We start from the raw sequence: 26,445 nt of genomic DNA on the forward strand, positions 1-26,445 counted from the left end.
TTCTGCTCATTACTTCTCATTCTGATTCTGGGCACCATTGTGAAGAGTCTAGCCCCAACATCTTGAAACCCTCCCTTCAGATATTCAGATATAGATCAGCTCCTCCTGAGCCTTCTCTTCTCCAGGCGGAATGGGGACAACTCCCTTGGCCTTTCTTCACCTGAGATATACACCAGTCTTGTAACAATTTTAGTAGCCCTTGGATGGACTAACTCCAGGAGCTCCACTCCTCTCTTGTACTGAGAGGCCCAGAACTGGACACAGTTATTGCTACAGAGACCTCACCAGGTCCAAGCAGATGCGGAGGATTCCTTGCCTTGACTTCTGGCAATGCTCTTCTTAATGCGGCCCAGGCAGGATACCATTAGCCTTCCTTGCCACTGAGGCATATTGTTGGCTTGTCTGTGTACTGAAATTGCAAACATTAACCTTAAATGTTAAATAAAATGAAAATTAATTTCTCATTTATACAGGCTGAATATAAAATTAAAGCAGCTCAACTTGCCAAGCATTAATCTAGATTTATATGTCCACATCTTAAAATGTCTTAAAACACTACAGAAAATACAGATTCTGGTTCTACTGCAGAAGTAGCACAGTCACAGGAAATGGCAGGAAATGTGCCAGCTACTCATCTATTCTCCCTCCAAGGCAGATGGAATAATGCAGACATCTCCAGAGGTTAATTCATACTGTCCTAAAGTAAGTATCTTCTGGAGGTGGTGTCTTGAGGGACCTTAGAGTGATATTAGTTATTAAAGGTCATAACTTCTTAAAATCAAAACTTATGTGCAGTGGACCATGCCTCAAGTGTGGTTACTTTTTAAAAAGTGATGGGTTTGGTTTATTTTGATGGTTTTCTTAAGACTGAGTTAGAGGACATCCCTGACTAAGGATTACATTTATAGTCCTTTAAGGTTAAGACTTTTAATTTATTTTTTTTAAATTATTATTATTTTTTTTTTAGAGAAAACGTTGAAATTAGTCCATATTTTGAAATTAGTCTTCCTCTCATGTATATCACTGTGATCAAGAAAAACATCTATCAGATTTGTTGATACAGATCATAAATCGTAGATGCAGCAATTTTTTCCACTAATGCAAGATTGACAACATTTTAAGAATGTTTAAATTAAGATGCTTTCTTTCCCCAATAATATAAGTTCAAAATTCATTTCTTATGTACAGGTGAGGAATAAATGACATAATTTTGAAGCAGAAAAATCAAAATAACAGATATTTCTTCAGAAATATCTTACGGAACTTACTGAACACTTGATAAATAAGGTAGCACTGTATGGTCAGCATGGAGAGAAAAGGAAAACCTGTTTTTCTTATAGTAGGTTGTTGAAACAATAAGATCTCATGAAACATGAAGCACTAGAACTAAATGGATTTTAGCTTTAATGACTGTCACTGCTGGGAATTTTACCTAAAAAATAATTATAGAAACTGTCTGCATGTAATGACAGCTTACTTCCAAGTGATTTAGTTCTTTAAATAATTCACTGAAACTATAATGATAACAAAATTTAGACAAAAGAAGTGAGAAATATAAATAATAATAATAAAAAAATAATACTGGGACAGAAGCAAACATAATGTGATTCTTGAGCAACTGAGTTAATTCCCAGCCCCTTTTTTTAAGCTAAATGATTCTTTTTCTACAAAACTTAAACCCATAAATGTATTTATTTTAGTTTTATTCTATGGTACATACATAAGAAATATCTACTTAATGTAAATGTAAAAGAGGAAGAGAGATGGTAGTAGAAAATTCTACAGCAAGAATCAAAGTCTAATCAATATCTTAAAGAAAGGATTCATATTTTCTCTATGAGACTATGATACTATGATATGAACAGTATCCTTGTGTCAATTCTTCTCCTTTATCTTTCTCATTCATTTTCTTTAACTACTGGTCAATTGTTATTAGCTTGCTTTATTCTTGATACTTTCCTGTTGCAATATTTCTGTTTCCTGCTGATTTTGATTCAGTTCTCACATTGACAAATAACACTTCTACTGGACACATGAGACAAGTGCCAAAGGTCTTTACTGAATACAGAAAGCACGCTTTCAAAAAATCAGTTTTTATAGCCCACCATCTTTCATAGTAGTTCCTAACTACCTGAGATGAGAAAATAGGAAATAAAAATTTACCTGTTATAGAGCTACATTGCTCTGCTAAAACAAATGGAAGTGTCACTGATGGATTAGGTGAATTATTGAATAAAATACAAATATAGAGTTTCAAATTTATTTTGTCCTAAATTTTTATGAACTACCCAGTCAGTAAATATAAATATATAAACAGCCAAACTACTGCTATGTCTTGGCTACTGCAGATAGGAATAACTTAAAAGCTCTATGGCAGAAATGATTAAGTTTGATGTTATCTGTCCAAATACTGCATATCCAGCCTGATCTAGTTGTGTAGGCTTGCTCTGTAGTCAATGGAGCTTTCAGGGAAATTTATACCTTATCTTAAATGTCTGAAGTAGGAGGGATGACCTAGTCTCTTTGAATGCACTGATTTTAAAGGGAGTCTTAGGCTGGTGTCTCATAATACATATACCAAGTAATTTTAGAAGCTGTGTAATATATATTCTAGTCCTGACATGGCTGGTAGCACACTTCTGAATAAGCTATCTGCAAGATGGACACAACATGAATAAGTCCCACTTGTGGAACTTTTTCATAGGAATGGGAAAAGAGTTCAAGATTGTAAAGGTGAATTCTGCTAGACTTAACCACTAGTTATCACTTTTAACCACTAGTTATCACTTTCACACCCACAACTCACACACAAACACCTAAAAAAGTGTAGAATTTGACAGTTTTATGGTGCATTTAAATTCAATGTTAAGTTTCCACACAGTTGTGTTTGCATGAATACAATATCTGGTCTTTTGATAGTAGTGAAGGAAGCCTGAAAAATGAAAGCAATCAAAGATTGCCATGATAGTACTAAGAATTACAGCATTTGTATCTCTTGTAGCTGCCTCCAAACAAAAGGAAGAATATTATAAAACATATGATAAAAATAAAAATTTTCTCTATTCTCCTGTGTATACAAATGAAGTTGTCCAATGATTAATTTTTACCTATAGATATTCTGCAATGTTCTAGAATCTTGGGTTCAAAATTTGATGGTTAGACATAAATAAATGTATTTCAGAGCACAGATAATTTGATATCTAAAAAGAGGCAACAAATGTTATATATTCTCAATTTTAAAGATCCACCTCAGTAAATAATATCCAATTCCAGGTCAGCTCTCTCTCTCAAATCCACCACTTCACTGAATGTGACCATGAAGAGTTTGGCCTTATTTTTCTTAACAGTCCAAAGCTCGAAGCACTTCCCTACAGGGGAGGAATCTGCTCTCAAACATTTATGCTGTCTGATTTGTGGTTCTGATTGGATCAAGGCTGAATTCAGGTCTCCCTTTATTGCAAATAAACACTAATCATTGCAGTGCTGTATATGAATTTGTCGTAAAGCAGTTTAATGTCTATAAATTGTTAAAGAGTCACTGGCAGGGGAATTGAAAAAGAGATATCCCAGCATCCCGGTGCAGAAGCCTACTCACCGAGATGTTGGATGTGTGAACTCCTCTCTGTATACAATTAATGCTATTTCTCTTTGTATAAATAATTAAACTGAATTTGTAACCTGATTCTTCCATATCCCAGAAAAGAACACTAACTAGCACGTTGTACAGTCAGCTTTGCAGTTTCTCCTTTGTACCCTCTATCCCACCAAATGTCCATTTACTTATTAAGGAGGATGTTGTTAGAGCTGGAACTAACTATAATAAAATAGCCACTGATCTTGATTTAAATATGTTGTTTGGGATTTTTAGCTCTTTAAATCCAGTTGCTTTTATAAATCAGATAAAAGAAGAAATTCATGGTCCTAAATACCATGATTTGGGCCAAACAAAATGTTCACAGAAGTCAAATCATTGATACACATTGGACTGAACTGGCTTTCATTAAAGGAAAATGCCTTTTCTGAAAATACAAGCACTGCTTTGCAAAAGGAAAGATTCTGAAATAGCTGCTGAACACGAAGATCTTTTGGGGGTTATATCTGCAGCATGGGAGGTAATTCTTACTAAGTTAGGTGTTTATAGTGCTACATGACAAGTGAGAGGTAGAAAAAAAGACTATTAAACAAACACATTATTTTCCTAGGCATTACAGGTTTATCTGTCTTTGGGAGGGAAGCTACTCCATGGACAAAATGATATTCTGAAAGCAGAGAGAACCTGCCTACACTGGATAAGTTAAAGGGTGAATGAAAAGTAAAGAGCCAAAGAAAGAAGCCCAACTAGGATTAAGGAAGCAGAAACATTCTGGTGGGAAAGGCTTGTAACACTCATAAAAATTTGTTGGAGCCATAAAGCAGACTAAAGTAACAGAGATAGAAGTAAGAAAATGGGGAAACTGATAAAAAATGTTGATTTTTCCGACCAAATGTTCTATGCAATAAACAGATGTATTGAAGGTATACTTCAATAATCTCACAGCCTTCCCAGATTTTATTTTTTTTTAATAGATAATAATGTCTATCTCCTCACAAGAATATTTTAAATACAAAGAAGATACTTTTTCATTGAAACATAAATTCTGTTCATGAAATTAGATTTAAAATATAAAAGTATTAATAAGCTTGAGTAAACAGATGGAAGTATTCAAGACTATATGGTTAAGTAATCGAGGCAAATATGTTTTTTCTAAACAGGGTTAAGTGGTCTGGCAGCATCTGTGTCTAACTATCAGGGAACTAACTGTGAAACATAAAATCTGGTAGATTAAATTATGCATATATGTAAAAAAAGAAATCATAGCTGTAACATGCTGGACTTGGCCTCTGGTCAGAAATATGCCAGGTCAACTAATTGCCTGATCAAAAGGCAATTTTATATCAATTTGAATCAGGGGCTAAGTAAGTCAGAACTCTTTTGAGAAATACTTTCCTGGCTTTTCTCAGAGGGAGGGACTCAAACCACATCACATTTCTACAGTGAATAAACATAAACAAACCATGTCATTTCTGGAGTCATAATGGAAACCGTCTAGCAATGGATAGTCACTTGAGCTGAAAGAAGCAGACAGGCTTTCCGGAGGAGACTGGACAGTGAATTTATTCCAGCTAATTCCAGCAATTCTGAAAATAAAACAGAAGTTTGGAAATTAATTAATAATTGCAGTTAATTATTTAAAAAGTAAATATTTAATCATAATTATGGGGCCAAAATGCACATAGCACTCCCTGAATTATCATTAGGCAGACACCATAGAACTGCAGGTACAGATGCACAAGCACTGAACTGTCGTGAGGAAGAAATGCTGATTCAGCATCTTAGGGCACCTCACACTACCGCAGGGCTCCTTTGGATATTTCAGGCACACCATTAACAGTCTGCAAACAGATTCCCAATTTGCTCCTGGAATGTTGTGCTATGGCATGAGGTCTGAAAGCTTGACAAAGTAACACACACACGCACAGAGACATGGGAAAAAAAAAGGAAAAATAAAGAATATGCAGAAAAAGACATGGGTATATATATAACGTGATCAAAATACAAACTTCAAAGAATTCATACTTTGGGCTTTGGCAAAGTTACTCTGTAACTTAATAAGCCTGCTTTCAGCTAGCCTGCCCTGCTTTCTGACTTCTTACATAATCACACCAGCTGAAATCAGTGAATAATATGTCACTATTAATTCTTTTAAGGCTATATTTCTGAATCAGGTACTCCTGAAAACTTGAATGGTGTCATTTTATTTGAATGAATCTGCATATGGTCAATTTGATTCTTAATTCCCATTCTGGCATTATTTTCAAATTGCATGTGCGAATTTATGACTAGAGTTGCATAACGTAAAACTAAATAAGCAGTTGGGTGAAAAGTCTCCTGTAGTGCCCTGTGAAGACTGAACAGTAGCTAAGCTGTTGCAGTAGGGTCATTTCAACATTAGGTGATTGTATCATTTCAGTCATGGTTCTAATGGGAAACCTGTTTTTACAATATAAATATATTTCCATTCTCAAAGTGTAATGAATTTCTGTACTCAAGCAGTTTGTGTGTACCTCTCAGCCAGGTAAAGTCAGATTTAAATGTCCAAGGCTGCAGGTGGTTTCTTAATATAGTGTGAATACAGCTTAATTCTTTCCACAGACAATGCCTGAAAGGCCTTGAAACAGTTAAGAATAAATTGGCTTTGATACTCAATTGATTTTAAAAGATATGTATATTTTATATACATAATATATATGTATTTACAGGGACTTGTAAGAGTAAAATGAAATATATAAGTAGGCATGTCAGCACCAAGAGTGCGGAGCTGAAATGCGTGATTTTACCTATCTCTAAATAATTTGGTTTGTATGTTGGCTAACATGGTAGTGTGGCACTCTGTGGCACACTTAATACACAGGCACCCAGAGCAGCTCTGGGAAAAAAAATAAAAAAATAAAAAAATAAAATAAAATAAAATAAAATAAAATAAAATAAAATAAAATAAAATAAAATAGTAAAATAAAATAGAATAAAGTACAGACATTTTCAGTCTCTTCCGATTTGCTCACTTTGAGCTTTTTAATTTTTTATTTCTTACAATAAGTGTTCATTGAACACTTATTCTCCATCTGTTTGTCAAAATTTTCTACATTTATTTTGAAGCTGGGTTGCATGCGTCCTCCTCAGCTAACTGCTGGATAGACCAAAGCCTTTGAAAGCCAAACTGTAAATCCATGTACAACATAGAACACAGCTGTCTTAGAAAAGAGGCTGGGCCAGTGGTGTTTACTTATATCCTTCTGACAATTTCTATACACTAATCTGTTTCCACATTATATACCATAACCTTAAAGCCTTTAGAGATCCAGTGATCAGCATTTGCCTGTATGTCTTTCCATCTGTATTCAGAAGGTCATTGAGTTCAACTGTGGGCATTGCTTTAGGTTATCCATGCTTATAGCACCTGTTGTCTAAAGTGCAAGAGCATTACACAATACACAATACACAAATGTGTATATTAAAAATGTGCAAAAAATGAAAGGCAAACAAAAAACGAAATGAAACAAAACAACCCAAAATGAACAACACAAAGCAGAAAGGAGAGTGCTGTCTACCTAAGTGACATTTCTTTCTGAGAGCAAACTATGGCTGATCTGTCGTGGCTTCCTGTGTATTTTTGTTTAAAGCTTAACTGACAGGGATACAGTTTTGAAAGCTCTAAAGATTTGGAGGTCTTGTCTGCAAGATTGATTGCTTCCTGATCTGGTGCTATAACTGCTGACATTTTCCAGGGAAATTAGTCTAAGAACATTGTGTTTTGCATGCAGTATCAGGGCATATGCTAACAGACAACTGGGCTCACGGGAAAGCACAGTGACTGCTTATTAAGATATAGATATGTATATCATATCACCTAGCTTCAGTCATTTAACTGTCCAAACTGAATTTTTATCTATGCTCAGTGGCAAAAATCTTGACATATTGTTGTCATCAGTAGTGATATACCAGAGAATTGAGCAATCTGCATGGACCGCTCACTCCATGAACAGTTCAAGAAAGACTTTGAGGCAGGAGCTACATCATGTGGCCAGGTATGTGAGGTTGTTCATAAATGGATGGGAAACCAGCCTCTCACTATGGGAGGAAATAAGTCATGAATGAAAGATGAAGGTGAAGCTGACATGACCAGAGACATATTGTCAAGTCCAATGGCTTTGGAAATATACAAGATGGAGTGGTCCTTCCTGCCCCTTGACTTCCAGGGAGAAATGGTACATATCTGAAATGTCCTCATGGAAAGGGAAATTTGACTATCCTATATAATGAAATATATATTTCCTTTTTTTAGTGTAGGAAGATTATATTTCTTTATTTCTTCTTTAACATATGATAAATACAGGGGCAGAGAGGTTTTCAACATTTAATTATGTGTTTATTGTTATATTACTCTTTTATATTATCATTTTCTTACTATTCTTTTTACTTTCCATTAAGTACTTTCCTTATTTTTTTATTTTTTTTTTCTGATTATATAGGATTTTACAAGGATGTAGAACACATTTTTCCTCAAATACCAGGGTCTCAACTTATTGCATTTTGTAAGTACTATTGAAATGCAAATAAATAACTGAGTTTTTAATATTTTTGTACTTGACCAAGATGTTTCATTGACCTAGCTAGTGACACATGAAGTAGCAAAACAGCTAAAAGGTATGTTTACTCATGAAATCAGTGATCCCATTAACATAATCACTGCAGCTATTTTTCTCTGAAGAAGCTGTGCCATCACTGAGTCTCTATTTGTACAGACTGTAGCAGTAACAGTAGGTAAATGCTGACAAGGAGGAAAGCTGATACATGAAGAATGATGAGCAGGAGCACAGCTGAGGAAGGGATTTTCCTGCTTAACAGTAAATTGGCTATTTTGTCTAAAAAGGAAAAGTTTAAGGAGAGAGTAAATAGCAGTGTTTGTATATTTACATGTGGGTAATCAAAGAGATAGAGCTAGACTTTCCTCTGAAAAACCCAGTGAAAGATGGTTCAAAAGTGAGCACAATTTGAAACTGTAGGACTGGGAAAAACAGACTAACAAATAAATGAATGAACATTCTCATATCAGATGATTAAGCATTAAAATAAGTTGTCAAGAGAAACTCTGTTCTTTGAGTTCTTCTCTCTCCTGAAAAAAAGTCTAATGTACCTCATCTGAATTTAGTGTTTCAAATCTGTTTTGAAGATGTGGATGGAATTGGTGACCTCCCAAGCGCCCTCCTATTCAGTGATTGTAAGAGGCCATGCTTTTTACAGTAGCCTCAAAGTTTGCTGAGGATGGACAAGTCCAAGCAAATCCTGGGCAAAGGTTGAGAAATCCTTTGTCTAGGGACACAGACGGACAAGGCCAGGGGCAATGAGAGAGATAAGCTGCAGATGAATGGCCATGAAGTGGTCTTTTATGTGGGCTTATCTCAATGAAGATGGCCATCTCAGGGGGGTACTGCTCATGTCTCTTACCCAAGCACCCAGGAATGTCATGTAGGCAGGGAAAAGGATTAAAAAAGTATCAGCAACCATGAAGTTAGGTTTTTCTCACAATGTGAACAAGAAGGTTTTCTGATATCAGATGCCTCACAACGTGTTCAAGAAGGTTTTCTGATATCAGATGCCTCACGACTTGACACCAGCACACTGAAGAACAAGACAGGTATCTGGCTTGAGATTCCTCGCTGCTGCTCTACTGCTGCCCTACTGTTGCCAACAGACTCTTCTGGGCCTGCTGTGTCAGACCTTGCTCCGTGAGACCCTGCTGCTTTCTCCACCACCTGTTCTGCGCTGCACCGGCTTGCTGCTTTTGGCCAGTCACTCTGCTGCCGTTCCCTTCTGCTGCTGCTCTCCCCTGCGTTTTTACCATGCACTGACGGAACACTGTGTGATGGGACGCTGCTGCATCCAGATAGTGATTATCCCCACTTTATTCAATTCTTGCTTTCTTCCTACCTTTCCTATTGCCCGCTTTCCCATCCCCATCACCCTAATTCTTGGTAGTCACCGCTCTCCCCTCCCCATTTTCTCAGCTGATTATTATTTGTAATAAACTGGTTGGACCAACATTTGAACCATTGTTTCTTAATTGCATGCTGGGTGTAATATATCAAAAGAAACTTGCCTCCCTCCTATAAATTGGAGCGAGACAGTGATTCTACAGTTTTTCTTGTCCATTCTCTCAGGCCAATTTGACTCAGCATATGGAAATATTGGAAAGCACTGGAACTCTGAATGATTATCAAAATACAAACAGAAGGAAATCAATAAAAGTCATATGTGTACCTTCGGGAATACCTGTGTCTAATAAAGCAGCATTTATCAGTAAGCCCAGGGCAACATGGCATTTATTTATTTTTTTTATATAAAAGTTTTATCTACTCTGTTACCTTTGTGTGAGATGTTTCAATTCAATGAGAATTGAGATTTGATTTTCATTTCTGAACAGAGATTACATATGAGTCCCTTCAACTTTAAAATGGTTTCATATGGTCTGTTTAGATGCAAGGCAACTCATTCTTGACATGGTAGAAACTAAATTATATTTATGTTGTCAGTAATCTTTAAGGTGTCAGTTTACTAATGCTTCCATCAGTTTGCAGAATAATTTTTTTGGTCAATTTCTGAATCCTCTCTAAACTTTTATCAGTGGCAAAGGCTACTGTGTTTTCATATCTATTTCTAGTCTTATAATACTAACATGAATACCTAACATAACTGCATTGCAAGACTGAAGAACAGCCTTTTCTTTTATGGAATTTGTTGAGTCATGTTCTCTCATTTAGGGCAATGCTGTAAATAAAGGTCATGCAATCAACTGGCAGCTGTGGGGCCTCCTTTCCTAGCCCTGTACATGGCCCAAGGCCCAGTTCAGCTCAGACCAGGGCCGTCTGGCTTATATTGTTCAGTTTTAAGCATTTTGTTTACAGAGCTCTATGAAAATGCATATCAGTGCTAAACAAAGGCCAGGAAAGCAAAACAGGTGTTAGGAATTGCTATGGAAAATAGAAAATAAAGCAGAAAATATCATTATGACACAGATTTCTGACCTCACATTTAAAAAGTGACATATTGTAAAAACTGAAAAAAAGTAAAGAAATGGGCAAAAAAGAACCAAGAAACCTATGGCACAACTTTTTAACAAGGAATAACTGAACCAAGTAAGCCTTGAAAAATGAAAAAATAAGTTGTGATATGGCAGAATTTTAAAAAACTGTGAAGAACACAAGGAGCAGCTATTCATCATTCTGAAGTACTTATGTAAAAACATTAATAAGCATCAAATTGAAGTTAGAAGAACTCAGGTTAAAAAAATTAGCTGAAAATGATGCTGACTCAGCAGTGGAACACTATAGGCTGGATGCTTAATTTTTGTGGATTCGAGAAATGCAGGACTTTGCTAATGCCATTGCTAAATGTAATAACATCACCTATGGCTTTGGAAGCTCCAGAGAAAACTTACTGAAAGCTTTCTGGAAGCTGTGATGACTGCTTATAGGAGTAATATAATTCCTGTAAATGGTTCTGAGATCTTAACCATCTAATTAAATACTTATTATTGTAAAGCCTAAGCCATCTACTATATCTTCCTCAACTCTATTAAAGTTTTTTAGTAGAATACTTCAAAAATAGAATAATATAAACACTTTCACAAGGATAATTTCAGTATCTATATTAAAGATTGCTGCAAAATACTCTGAGAATATCTTAATCTTCAAACGATCAATTACGTTTTTACAAAGTGAAAGTAAAAATAAGAAATTTTGGAAAACAGTAGTGATGAACTTGTTCTTTTAAAGAATTTTTGCATGGTTTTATTTCTGCAGTGGTTATAAGGTATTTTGAAGGAATATAAATGTAAGGAGATGTCTAGAGAAATCATCATTTGGAAGTACATGAAGATAATTTTGTTATAAAAGAAGAAAGTGGGCATCATGTTTTGTGAGGGTCAAAATTTGCTTCATCACAGAACAATTCCTGTATTTCGATAACTTGAAAGAAGCATATTGCTTGAAATTACTCTTCTATTCGTATTTCCTCAAATGGCAAAATAATTGTGAATAGTATGTCCTATTTCTTACTTTTATGTCTTTGTAAATATGTGTGTTAAATCAATTAAACAAAAATAATAACTCAAAGTTCATCCATAAATCAAAGAAAATCCAGTGCTTTGGTAAATTCAAAACTATGATACTTCTTTTTAGAGTTATCATATAACGTAGTGCATCCATGCCTTTTCCCTACTTGGAACTACTAAAGCAGTTCACAAAGGATCTGGTAGCAGAGTAAAATTTTGTATATTTTTGAGACTAGCTTAGGGACAGAAATCTCTGCTCTCAAAGCATATTTATGTTTTATTATTTATTCCCAACATGACCTGCTTCTCTATCAACCTGAATTCCTCTCCATGTAAGCAGCTAACCATGCTCTTCCTGAATCAGTGCCTAAGTTGCCTTGTGATGTAATGGTTGCTTTTATATTTTCTACATATACCTCAGCTGCATCATGAATATCTCAGATGAAACAAAGGAACTAAGTATTAACTTTGAGCTTATTCACTCTTTCTATTTTATTCATTTTTAACCTCTTTCACAGTGTTCCTAATTCTATATGATTTCCCAGACATGGAATAACGATCATTTTGAAGTACTTATTTCTTAGATTCATTTAGCTATTGACGATGTATAAACATGAAAACAAACAAACAAACAAACAAACAAAAAAAACCATTTGAAATGGTCTTTTCACATGACAATTAAGGAAGGAAGGTACAACACTTCATTTTTCTGTAGAACTAAGCCCTTCTAAAAGAGATGACACAGCAGACTAATTAGCCTTATTATTTCCTTTAAACTGATTAATATTGTGATATACTGGCAGCCTTTACTGTTAGTATCACTCCTTATTCTCAGGAATTATCCAGAGGATATCCTGTGGATTTTCACATTTCTGGATGACGGAAATCTGCTTTCAGCTTCCAAAGAGAGAACTGTTTGTGCAAAAGCTCTTTTAACTCCTGTAATGAGAGATGCCAGATTGAAAGAATATGTGAGGTGCTCCCTTTTGAGGAAGGGTTGACACCCCTGACACAGAAGTTTTATAACATCTTTAGAAAGACTGTTAAACCAAAGACACAGCATTGGTGACCAATTAAAAACTAAGAGAGAAGAAATGAAAACTAAGTCCTCTTGTACAGAAAAATATGCACTGAAGGGCATTTGTACTGAACTTTATTTATGTTTTGTATTTTTATTAAAGTGGAAATTTGATTTAAATTATCATTTTTATTTTTTAATATCTATATATTCTATACAATTACAAAACTGTAACAATAAAGACTATGAAAATCCTTTCGTCAATTTTAAGGGCACCTCACCAAGCTGATCAACTGTAGTTTGTAGATTTATAAACAAGAAATCAAGCAACCCAAGTATAGGTTTCTATGTCTCAAAAAATTAAAGTATACAAAATACGCTATGGGATCGAAACAGTTCAACTGGATAAATTTTATCCTTCATAATCTAGACCTGAAAATGCAGGTAATCTTCCAAAAGTGATTTTGTGCCAGAATACTGGGAGATAACACAGGGAGGATAGGTAATAGTTCTTTTATGGCATTAAAGGGAACATAAAACCTTGATTGCAAGGATTGTTTTAGCATGTATAGGTCCAAATGTCATTGTCTTCTATTTGACATGAGCTCTATCAACTCAGCTATCTATTTGATGAACAGACATGCATGGAAATTCTCTTTTTTTTCCCCATGATTCATTTGCTCCATTTCATACAGCATCTGGGATATACCAGGAAACAGAGATGAAGAGTTTCATCTATTTTCAGAAGAAATAAACAAGATTACCACAAATTAGACTAAATGGCACTCATATTAATAAATTAAATTTTCTCTCCTGAAAATTAAGGCCCATGAGTACATCAGTAGAAAAAGAGCTGTGCTGCAGTTATTTGCTTTTATTCAGTGAAGTATAACCATTTACGGACCAGATTTCAAAAACAGAATTTGCACAGTAATTATTTTATTACATATCTTCAGATATACAAAATTTCTTCTCTTTAAATTGGAAACTGAAAGCACAGTTTGTGGTAATTTTGTCATACCAGGCAATGAAATGTTATGCGAATAAACAGCGTACGTGATCTTAAAGCAGTATATGTCCTGTTCTGTGAAAAGTATAAATTTTAACTTAAAGGAATAACTGTGGTGGAGTTGTGCATTAAACTGAAATTTGAAACTAAAATATATCAATGTGATGCCACCAATGGGAAAAAAAAAAGATTCCATGTCACTATTGTGTGTGTAAAATAATTACGAAAAAGAGAAATTGTATCACTGGATAACAAGTCTTCACATAAGATAATACGTACTCACATGTATTGAAGATAACAAGTATTCACATAAAAACTAGGGTTTTTGTTTGTTTGTTTGTTTGTTTTTTCTGTAATTATTGTGCACAGGTTAGTATTCATAGCACCTGTTCACCACTCCTGAATGAACTACGAGCAGATGATAGTCAGAATTCTTTGTTCACGTAAAATGTACATCTTTGATAATATTATTATATAATAATTATAATTATATATAATAATATTATTTATATTATATAATATTTTTTATTACTTGCAATCAAATACTAATTTCTGTTACTTGCAATAGTGTCATTCTGTTAGCAATTGCCTGCTCATTAGATCTTACCTATAAAACATTAACTTGAAATTCAGTAAAGAATGCATTATTTCTTTCCGATAATTACTTTTTTTCTTAATGATTGAGTGCAGAGAATGGCTTTTCTGACTTCCTTCTTGTATATTCTGAGGGAAGAATTGAAAAGCTGAAGATTTCCAGACATGGAAATAAAGAAGAAGAAAGTACTTGAAGTCATAAGATGGAATGGAATAAGTTGCTTGATCAGAGGCACCTAAGTCTTTCAGCTCTGAAGAAAAGCTTGACTTTCTTTTGACTTAATTACACAGAACTTTATTGGCTGGAGACAAGATTCTCTTACTGAACACTCTTATCTAGCAAATGCATCAGAATAATAGCAATAACAATGAAACAAAACTGTCTATATCATGTTAAATTGAATGATAAGTCCTAGACATTAGACATAAATCATAAACAGATTTTTCTCAGCAAATTAAAAAGCCAGGTTGAGATAGTAGAGTTCTCTTCTAAAAAAAAAAACATTTCATAAAGGAATGTTATCCCTCTAAGAATTTTTATTTATGAATTTTATCCACACAAGCTATACTAGCATACAGTTACTGTGACAAAAAATGTGTGCTTGATTCTTTGGCAAGTATTTCCAAATTCATTCCAAACTGTCAAAAATATTGGTTAGATGGAAACAGTCATAAACTCCTCAGACATCAGAGTTATTCAATAAAAGATGAGCATGCTCTTACTTATAATCTTCCTTCACTTTCATTTTAAGTGCCTAAGTGGAAGACTTTGTTGACTAGAAGAATGATGAGCAGATTTAAGCATAATGACTTTTCAATTAGAAAAATTACCTTCTGTAGCTAGTGAAAATCTAAGAACTTCCATATTCATGAGTTAGTTTGTTCCTGCTGATTTTTGTTGTTTTCTTTTCATCTAAAAACAAATAAAAATATTGATCATGTACATAACATGATTAGTTTAATGACAGCCTCAGAAATTAATCTCTATGTTTTAGAAATATATAATTAAGATTTAAGAAATACCAACAGTTCTGTCATCAGATATGTGTCATTGTTGATTAGCACCTTTTTGCTTTTGTGATATGATCCATTCATCAGTGCAACAGTATAATGCTTATAGTAGTCATATGGAAATAAATTAGAAAGAAAATTAAGTTATTTGAACTGTAGGCCTTTTTTTTCTTTTTTTTTTCTTTTTTTTTTTTTTTTTCCTTTAGCAATGTATAAGAAAATAAAGATGGCCTATTTTTCTTCTTATGAAAGGAGATCCTTCTTTTACTAAATAAAGAAAATTTTTTCATTGCAACATTTGCTGACTTTCGGTTTCTTCCTCCAAAGTAGCTGATGCTTAGGCACTTTCTCTTGATGTGGTCTACTACACTGTCCAGAAAGCAAAAGTTATTTTGCTGTTCTATTATTATTCTAAATTGAAGTCGGAACTTAATCATAAAAAGCAAAGTAAGGAACTTTTGCTTGGTTTCATTTAAATTCAGAAGTAGAAATTCGATTACAAATGAAAGCTTTACTCACACATTCTGACTACCAGCATAAGCTTATGCAAGCTGTTGTCTGGTTAATTTTATAAGACAAATGCATGCACTGGTATAAGTAATAATTCACAACTGGAGTTGGTATAATGCAGAGTCAAGATATAGTATCTTCATGCCACAGCCTGCTTTGTAGAAAAATTCTCCAGTTGAAAATTCTAATGGAAAAAGTACATTAATGAAAGCAAGGTCTAAGAAGGAAAAAAAGTCTTTAGTTTTTCCAGAAGAAAGTGTTTGTGTTACTACCTGATAAAAGAGGCCCTTAAAGAGAACATTCAGGTATTTCTCTGATGCATAACCTACCATATGGTTGTTCAGATCTTGGAAGGATGAACATTTAATACCTGACCTGAATGAGTTATTTAAGAAAAATTCAGCTGTAGCAGAAGTTAGAATATGAGTGCAGCAATTAATTGTTCCCTTATTGTGAAAGGGAAGGAGAGCAACCCCCTGTACCATGAATCTCTCACTTGATAATAGGTATTTTTATTAATTCTTTTTAGACAACTGGTCTAAGGCATCTATGGAATTAACTAAAATATAATGGAGAATGGAGTAAAACACTATCATAGAAATAGAGAATGGCCTGGGTTGAAAAGGACCATAATGATGATTTAGTTTCAACCCCCTCCCCAAAGTACCTGAGGCAGTTTTATTTCTCCATGCCAATTCTGTAGTGTTGTTATTTTCTGTCATATCCAAAAGGAGTTTTACCCTTATTTTTATCCTTGATAGACTTTTAGTAGAGTGATCATCTTAATTTAAATTTATTCTCTCACAAAGAAAATCTCAACTTTTGATACACTATAAGTAAATTCATTCTGGTTCAAAAGTTTAGCTCATTCCTCATGAACTCAGGAGTCCGGAGATTTACAGTAGTTAAGTTTAGATGATCAGCAACAAGCTTCTGATTTTTAACTCTTACCTTAAGTAAATGACTTTCATTAAAATCTCCATGCCTTGTTTCTGCCTAGCACATAAGCATCTTTTCAACTTTATGCAGATTATACTGTTTAAGTCAGTGAACTTAAATCTAATGAATATTTATGTTTTACAGAGCAGGGTGATTATTCACCAGCTTCAACCGCATGCATGTTGAAACTGTTACCAAGCATCATAGAATCATAGAATCACAGCATGGCCTGGGTTGAAAAGAACCACAATGATCAATTAGTTTCAACATTCTGCTATGTGAAGGGTCACAACTATTAGACCAGGCTTCCCAGAGCCACATCCTGCCTGGTCTTGAATGCCTCCAGGGATGGGACATTCACAACATCCTTGGTCCACTTCTTCCAGTGTGTCACCACCCTATGTGTGAAAAACTTCCTCCTAAAATCTAACATAAATCTCCCGTGTCTTAGAGTAAAACCATTCCCATGTCCTTTCACTATCAACCCGTGTAAACAGTCATTCCCCCTCATGTTTATACAGTCCCTTCAACTATCAACCTATAATATCATGCAATTAATATTGACTATGTAGATAAGTATATCAGCATTCAATAAGCCCCTCAAATCATTCAATATTTTGCCTAAGTGACACAGTTCCAAAAAGAATTTATTGAAAGAAAATCTTGATTATTGAGAAAATAAACTGCAAGAAAGCCAATAAATTAATTCTGATGAAGAGCACATTCACTGTTTGGCTAGCTGAATATTGAAAAAGAAAAATGTTTATATCAAATATATGACAACTCAATAATAACACACATATTTCCCAGATAAACTCCTAGCTTTTAGCTGGCATGTTTTACTTGAAAAATGGAGCAGCCTCTATTTACTATCATAGCATTCAAAAATAGTCTTGAATTGCAATGCCTTATAGCTTTATTTGAAAAATCTTTAAATGTTTAATAGACTTTAAAATGTAGAGTACAGTCTTTTCCAGACTTTTATAGCTAGTTCATTCTCAACTTTTCCATGCGGGTTACTGCTCCATTAAAGCAAAAAAGGCCCACTGAACAACATTGTTGAGCACTGGAGATATCAGAGCTGTGAAGTTTACAATTATTTGTCACAGTAAATGCGACAAAGCATTAACATTCTGATGCAGCCTTTTTCCAGCAAACTGTCTTGAGAACATGGGGGAAAACAACATCAGCATATTGTCAGTACAATTAGAATAACAAAAATGTGAAATAATACAAATTCGTCATTCTTCTAACAATGAACTCATAATGTGTTTCATTTTCACTGAGTACTATAAAATATTTAAGGAGATTTAAAGCAAGAGATAAAGTCTCAATCTTGATAAAGTTTCTGTAGCTTTACCCATTAGATAGAATAATAGTAATTATAAACATAATAATAATTTGCAACATTGACATAATATCATACATAATAATTTAAAACATTTTTAGATAAACTATTAGGTCAATGTAAAAATACTTGCTGTAAAATTTAATTCAAGCACTACAGAACTTCATAATCTTAAGTTTTAGACACTCAATAATGATGCTCAGACCCTATTTTATGTAATTTGTGCTCATTTGTCTGAACTTCATTGAGGGTTGAAAGCAGAATAAAGTCCTTAAAATCTGTGTTTCACATATATGAGAAGTACTACTGTTCTTTTCATTTCCTTACTCTGAATATATTTAAATTTTTCATTGTTCATTTACATCTTACTTTTCAGACCTTTTAAAAGCCAACATCTCTCCTAAGGACTCTCTTTTGATTCCTATTGCCTCAGATTAGAAATGCAGAGGATTTACTAGTAAAACAATAACATACATTGTTTAATGCTTAATTTCTGTCTGTCTAATCAAGGTGTTTGCTGAACATTCTGAAGGATGATGTTTGTTGATTATTGTTGAACCCCATTACCATAGGAACTCTTGTTCTCTGAGTCAGCTGTTTTGATCTACCCTGTGAAAGCCCCAGAATGTGGCTATTATCAGTTGCATTCATGTTTGCAAGAAGCAACATGCTTCAGATTTGATTTTATTTTCCATTTTACTTACAGTTATATTTTCCTTTTTTCTTGTGTGTGTATATGTAAATCTACATCCAAAACAGAGTTCACTCCTTTTCTTTAGCCAGTTGGCAAAGATTGTTAGCAAACATGTCTCTAAAATGTATCTGTGTAATGCAAAATTAATTCTCTTCAGGATAGATTCCTATCTGTATACTTCCCTCTGTGATGCTTGTTTAATTTCTCAAGATGATCCTGTTGACTAATGACCTAAATTCTATTCTGAAGAGATTCCACCAAGACAGAGATTTCTTTTCCTGTATTTGTGCAATCAACGCTTCCTGAGGACATCTGTGAGCTGTGAACCCTGCTCTATGGACCATCTGTCAGTAAATTATGCATTATAATGTTCACAGTACCAATGCCAAAGTCCTTCTTGAATATCCATGTGGATTGTAGCTTTGTTTTTGAACTTCTATTTACCAACATTGAATTGAATTTTAGTGACAGTATCATTCTAGTCTTGATATTTTGCTGTGTAACATGATTTACAAAAGCATGAGAAAGTGAGTCACAGTGAGATAAATCTCTTCTCTGGGAATATATAGCAGTCCTGGAAAATAAATAACATATTCAAGTTCAACTTTCTTGTTCTTACTTCTTTAAAAGCCCAGTTTCCATCCTACAGCAAAACTGGATGATTTTACAGGTGCAAATTAAGTGAGCACGAAGAGGCTGCTGGGACCTCAGTATATTCCAGATAGTATACTGCTCTGAATACCTTCTCCATCATTTGAACGAAACCTCAGCAAAAAATCCAGTCTTTCATTTTTATCATCATTTTGGCTTTTGCTACTGATCAGCTCCTTCTCTTCTAATCTACTAATTAAAAATAATCCAGAAAGCCTTTCCTTCTTTATGATTTCATTTACTCAAGCCTCAGCCTTACACCCAGAAATGTGTGATAAATCTGCGAGAACAGTAGATACTGAGGGAATACAAGACTAACACTGGTAAAAGAAAACATAATTAAGTTTTCACATGTATACACAAATACAACCTATCTATCAAGACAGCTGCATGGAGTCCGATATGTATAAACAGAAGGTAAAAAGAGAAAATTTTAAAGTAAAGGTGGAGGTGACAGGAGGAACCATGGAAATATAACTGAAAATCAGAAAAAAATCAACCTCAGATCACCAAAAAAAAGTGTAACCTTGAAAGTTTGACAGGTCTAATTTACAGTATAATAAAGCAAAACAACAACTACAACAAAAAACAGTTATGCAGCATATCTACAATGTCACACATAAACTGCAAAACAAAAGTGGTAACAAGGAAGTAAAATGATGTTTGCAATCCCTGCAAGAAGAAGAAGAGAGAGGAAATCCTGTGGAATTACCCCTGATTTAAGGATGCTCTGACTGATCAGTATCACTACATAACTGCACCAATTCTTCCATTCCCTTTGATATTCAAACAACACTGCTTTTTCATTGATTTTCATTGTATTTTGCTCAAGCAGTCATATGTAGTCTGTTTTGTTTTTTGTGTGTTTGTTTGTTTTGTTTGTTGTGGGTTTTTTTTGTGCAGCATAACTGGATTAAGTAAACAAGTATCTCAGAAATTCTATGTTTCCACATGGCAAGGGAAACTGTAGCCATAACAGTGAGCTGGAATAAACTTGGCCCTGCTATGCTGATGCATAGACAGATACAGAGATACACAGAGAAGCATATATTCCCATAAATCTTTCATATTATTTGAATGTAAGCTCACTTCTGCAGAACTAATGAACGGATCTTAATTGATTTAATAGAGATGGAGAATTTTTTTAAATGCTGTAGACAAGGGGATGAAATGTAAATTTAAAGATATAATCATTGATTGGCATAATCAATATATATTAATAAGAAAATAGTATTAATATTGCTTATTCAATATTAAATAACTTGCCATTACATATGTTTTTTAGGATTTTAAATTAACAAAACCTGCTGGAAAATGCAAGTCACTATGAAAATTCATATTACTAAAGACAATTTCAAGGCTTAATACACTCCAAAGAATAAAAAATGGCTCTTGCTGTACGGATATTTATTTAATATATATCATTACCAATAAAAAAATCAGTACATTCAATAAAAGATAATGTCAAAATTTGTATTTGGATTTCGCCTTGTCAAAGTTTAGGTAGCAACAGCTGTATGCATGATCCAGTAACATGATCTATGAAAAATACTGTGTCTGTCTGACAATCCTGAGTTGTCTTCTATTCAGAAAAGCATACCTTGACCTTTAGCAAGAGCCAAATAGAACTGAAAAAACCCTAATGTACAAACTGTTTTGCAACATAAATATTGTATTATTTGAGCTTTTCTATTCTGGTGATTGAATTACACTGTAAAAAAGAAAAGCTATGCAGCCTCTCTATATATCACAGTTGTGTCTTCACTTAAGGTTGCCTTGACTTCAGCATCATAATAATGGCAATTGAGAAATACAAATCACATGGAAGCAACTACTTCTAGCCTTGATAAATACTCATAATGAAATAAAACAATAAATTGCAATAAAATAAAAATTAAAGACTAACTAGAAAATACTAATTACAGTAGTACTATTAAAAAAAAGAGCCAGTGGTGGGCTGAACAGCCAAAACTGTCAGTGGCACTTGCACATTAAAGTTAAAGAACAGGACAACTCTATCATTAGTTAGATGGGAGGAAGGAATTAATATCTTATCTACTGCTTAAAATTTTTGCAGTTTAACATGAGCCCTAACCAGATATATGATTTGAACAGATCAGTTAGTGAACATCTGAAAATGAAATCGTTGAGTTCACAAATCCTTCTTGTTGTATTAAACTGAGAAGTTGGGGAACTGTAGAAATGCACGCTAGTCTTAGAAAATGTTGACTCTTAAATCTGCAAGGTAAGAACAAAATAGTTTTCTCAAAATATACTAGCAGGTAAATAAATAAACAAAGCATATATATATATATACACATATATACACACACATATATATACACACACACTATTATATATATATATGCATATATATATATATTTCTTGTCATGCTGTTCTGTAGGTGCCATAGGAATCCATTTCTTCATTTCCTTAGGAATCCTTCCCAAGTTTAGGAATGCCACATAAAAATTCATCTTGACAGCAAACATTTCCAGCTGTTTTGGAATTATATTTTACTGACTTGAGGAAGGCAGATGCTGCCTGCAGCACCTGTGCTCTGTGTTCTTTGCATTTTAACTTACCACTCCATCCTCATAGAGCCAAGCTATTGAATTAGAGCTAGCTCCTGGTCTCAGATACCTGTAGCCATTTCTGCACTCCTCAATCACCTCCTGTTGTCACACTCACCTACTTTTCTCTCTTACACACTTTGTGAAAATGAAACAACAAAAATTTCCTAAAAGTGTTTTAAAATGCACTATGATATCTAGAGACACATTTGATGGCCTTTATTAATTCCTTTGTTTTTCAGAAATTAATCCAACAGACTCAGTAACAAAAATCTAATTTAAGTGAATCAGGATCAGGAATTGTAAACAGGAGACATTTCTTGTGTGGGGAAAGATCTGCTAATGAGAGTATAATTTTTTTAAACTGCCTACAAGCTACCAGTAAGTTTATTACCCATTTCACTTGGATTCACATGATATTATACTTTTATGATCATGTCAGCAAAAAACAAGGTGGATTTTACAGCCTTACATGCAAAAGTAATTAACTTAACAAATCCCATGTGTCAAAAGGGAGATGCTTTGCATATTTCTTTTAGATATGACTATGTTACTAAACAATAACCAAGAAACAAATCCACTTTATGATTTCTACTTTTTAATCCATTAAAAGGAAAAAAAAAAAAAAAGAAACAAAAAAGCCACACCAATAATTACATATGTACTCTTATGTTTCTTCACTAATCATATTTCATCATCGATGTAGGAATAGCAAAAAGATAATGTAAACAAACGTTTGCCTTGTGGGGATTCAGATTTTATAAATGGATTGGTACAACATGTTTGGAATAATGTGATGTCAAAAATACAGCAATCTTGATGCTAAAAGAGTTCGGGAACTTTTGTTGCACATGGGATCTCTGTGTTGCCACACACTGAAACCTCCCATCTCTATTGTGGGATACTACAGTGGCATGAGTGCCTCCACTGATCTCCACAAGAATCCAGCATTTGTTTTAGACATCCAAAAACAAGTAAGGTTTAAAGATTAAAGTTTCTGGCAAGAACTGCTTCCCATTTACATGTCCATAACTAGCTAGAACGGCACATACTGCTATTCACCGACTCTCAGATTTTCCTCCTTCACTGTTATTTTGAATCACAGAATCATAAAATCACAGGGGCTGGAAAATATTCTGTCCATCTTTGCAGCTACTTTAATAAGTGTGAAAAAAATAATTATTAATATTCCATTTCAATGTTTCCCTACCTCACTGTAGGGCTGGCAATTTACATATGACAACTTTCTTCTCACATTTTTTTTCTTCAAATTACCTCTATAAGGATACATATGTTCAATCTAATGTTGCTACCATATTCTTTTGCTTATGAATCAGTGGCTTATTTTTTGCTCCAATATGATCAATTTTGTCAAGCACACTTGCCCCTGAAAAATAATTTATTCCATTTCAGTTCTGCCTATATCCTCAGCTCCTTTTCCATATCATCTTATTTGCTTTGCAGCTATTTTTTTTTTCCCTTTTTTCTTTTCTGCATCAGTCATTAGGATCATATCCTCTGTTAATTACTACTATCAGCATGCTTTTATTCACTATTACTTTCCAAGGGAGTGCAAACTACATGAGATTGAATTATCAGTCCTGATTCTGTTCTGCTGCTTGTAACACCACATGGAATAGACATTTCATAGGATCTCTGTCTAGGTAGTGTTAAACACACTTTGCAAGTTTTCTCTATTTGGCGAGAAATTCTGCCAATTTTTCATAACATGAAAGTATTTCAGCTGAGTTGGGAGACCGTAAACCTAGTTCTGTCAAGAACTTGTTTGCTTTCAGATGATAAATTCCTATGGATTCTAGAGGGATTTGAGATCAGCCTTTGATGTTAATGCATCTCTCTGTGTATTGCCAGTAGTTCGTATTCACACCACTCCATTTCAAAGCAGTCGCCAAATGAGCTGAAACTATAAGTGCTGGTCATACAAAGAACAGAACTGTGCATCATATACCAGCAGAAGTGTCTAATAATAATGTCACTATATAGGAGTGAGGCAACAGCATTAGTTTAGATAACGACACTGGCAAGACAAGAATCTGCTTATTTTAATCAGGTTCATCCAATATAAATCCTTAATTGTGCCAACTTTTGGTCTGTTGAATATCTCAATATTTATAGTAGCACTAAGTGGATACAATAATGAAATACTGTGAAGAACTAATGTAATGTGATTTCCCAAATCTGTTTGTCTGCAACAAAACAAAACAAAACAAAAAACAAGATTTCAGCTGTAAGTGAAAATGTATATTAAGATGCCTCCAGGAGAAAGTCTGGGGAAAATTCACCACGTAATTATTTTTAAGAAAAACAAAAATAAAAAAAAACCAAACAGATAAGAGATTTTGGAAACTCCCCAGTCTCTTGTGTGCCTGAGACCAGGCAGCTGAAAATTAAGGATCTGGGGGAGCAGAAGGATGAATGATTTTATGAACTTGCCCCTAAGAGCATGTCACTAAGAATACCTGGACTAAGACTAAAAAGCAAAAGAGATGGCTGGGGGTGCAAGTCAGAAACAGGTAAATTCCAAAGTAGCATAGTGTCACAGAAGGAAATCAGACTTATGCTTTGAACTACTGTATTATATTAAAGAAAGAGTCAGGTCTAAATTGGTTCAGCAGGCCCAGAGCCTTGCTGTGTTCATTCTAGCATCTTTTTGCTCAGTTTACCTACTTGGGAGATGATGGAAAAGTAATGTTAAGTAATCAGCTGCATTGACATCTTTGAACAAATTCAACACTCATGTAAATGGTGACTGCTACAAAGAGAACATAAGTAGAGAAGAAGTCCATCATTTACACACAAAAAGTACATAAAAGTACTATCAAAAAGTAAGCAAATAATGATTAAAACTGTTTGGACTGCCATATACATAACATTTCTTAACTTTTGAAAACATTCAATTGCATTCTCAATTCTGCTTTTTCAGTACAGAGCTTTCAAGTCTATTTCACGTTTCTATTTTTGTGTAATAGTCATGCTTATAAAAAATGTAAGACGGCCTTATTATATCTTCCTATATGTGTTGATAGCTTCTCTCCAATCATTTCTCATTTGCTATGTTGAATACTGTTTACATCTTCAAAGATTCGTAGCAGATTTTGTTACAAAGCAGAGCCTGTTATGGAGCTATCTTGGATATTGGTGAGAACTAAGCATTTCACATAAAAAGTGTTATTCATAGTGTCAAAACTGCTGGGGAGTGGAAAATGCTTGCAAGGAAATACACAAAGCCATTAGAGCAGTAACTAATAGAGAATGCCAGGCACAGAAACATTTCTCAAATTCTACTCTCATTTTGAACTTAGTTTAATAGCTGTCTCTGTGCACACCCCATGCAGGGCACTGAATCCTCTTTGGAGAGCAAATACCCTTTTGAGCAAAACATGATAATACCCACTTTTTACACAGTGGTCATCCAAGAAACTGAACATTTGGGTTTTTCAAATGAAACATATTCCAATATAGTAGCTAAAGCCTATCACTCCTAGATATAAAACATAAAGGAAGAACATGCTATCTATACACAACAATGTGTAGACAAGAGTTAAAATAGAGAAGTGACTGCTTATAGGAACTAGCTATTCAGGCAGGAACAGAGAGCAGCGCTTCAGATCTCATAATACTCGATATCTTTAACATTATATGAAAATAAATGCATTTAAGTAATCAAAGACTCACATATGGATGTCTTCATTACAAAATTATAACACTGTAACTTAGGGATCAGCCTACCATATTTAACATACTGTCACGGAGTTATTTACATCAATCTATGTCTGTGATGGGGGGAGCAGTAAGCCCGTGGGCCCCTCAGCCCCTGACAAATGGGCAGGGAAAAGGGAAAGGGGTAGGGAGATGGGAGCTCGGATCAAGGAAACAAACATAACTAAGGAGGAGAACTTATTTTACTAACTATGATATCAGAATGCAAGATAACACAATATAATACAATCTAATTATGACTTAGGCTAATAAATCAAGTAAAATAAGAAAGAGAGGTTTTCTGACGATTGAGAAGCCTACTTTGAAAGTGAAGGCGCCACGGCTTGGAAGCACACCCACACCCACTGCCAAACAGTGAGAGAGAGAGCGAGTGTCACTTCTATGACGTATTTCCCTCTCTGACTGTGAGGTCCTCTGGAACGTGTAGTTCTTCTCTGTGCTCCACATGATGTCATGATGTGGAATACCAATAGCAAAAATTACAAAACCATGACACATATTGATGGATATTATTCTCTCAGGAAATCACAGAATCATAGAATGGCCTGGGTTGAAAAGGACCAGAATGATCATCTAGTTCCAATCCCCCTGCCCACAGGCAGGGCCGTTAACCACTAGAAATGTTTTTAATCTTTTCTGATTAAAGTTTTTCTTATTACCTGCTTCGTAGGAAAGAGACCTAACTCCCCTTATGGTATGTTTAGC

At 34.3% G+C, this 26,445-nt stretch overlaps 1 long non-coding RNA gene across 1 annotated transcript; it reads right to left on the reverse strand.

Moving 5' to 3' along the window:
- Positions 1 to 222: 222 nt before the first annotated feature.
- On the reverse strand, positions 223 to 26,078 carry LOC107308959 (uncharacterized). The gene is made up of 4 exons (XR_004306284.2): positions 26,041 to 26,078; positions 15,104 to 15,185; positions 5,055 to 5,178; positions 223 to 409 (listed from the first exon to the last, which is right to left on the reverse strand). It is a non-coding gene; the product is annotated as an uncharacterized LOC107308959 (long non-coding RNA).
- Between the last annotated feature and the right edge of the window lie 367 nt (positions 26,079 to 26,445).

This window comes from Coturnix japonica, chromosome 1, assembly GCF_054131305.1.
Source record: "Coturnix japonica strain WE chromosome 1, WE-NBRP24, whole genome shotgun sequence".
NCBI lineage: Eukaryota > Metazoa > Chordata > Aves > Galliformes > Phasianidae > Coturnix > Coturnix japonica.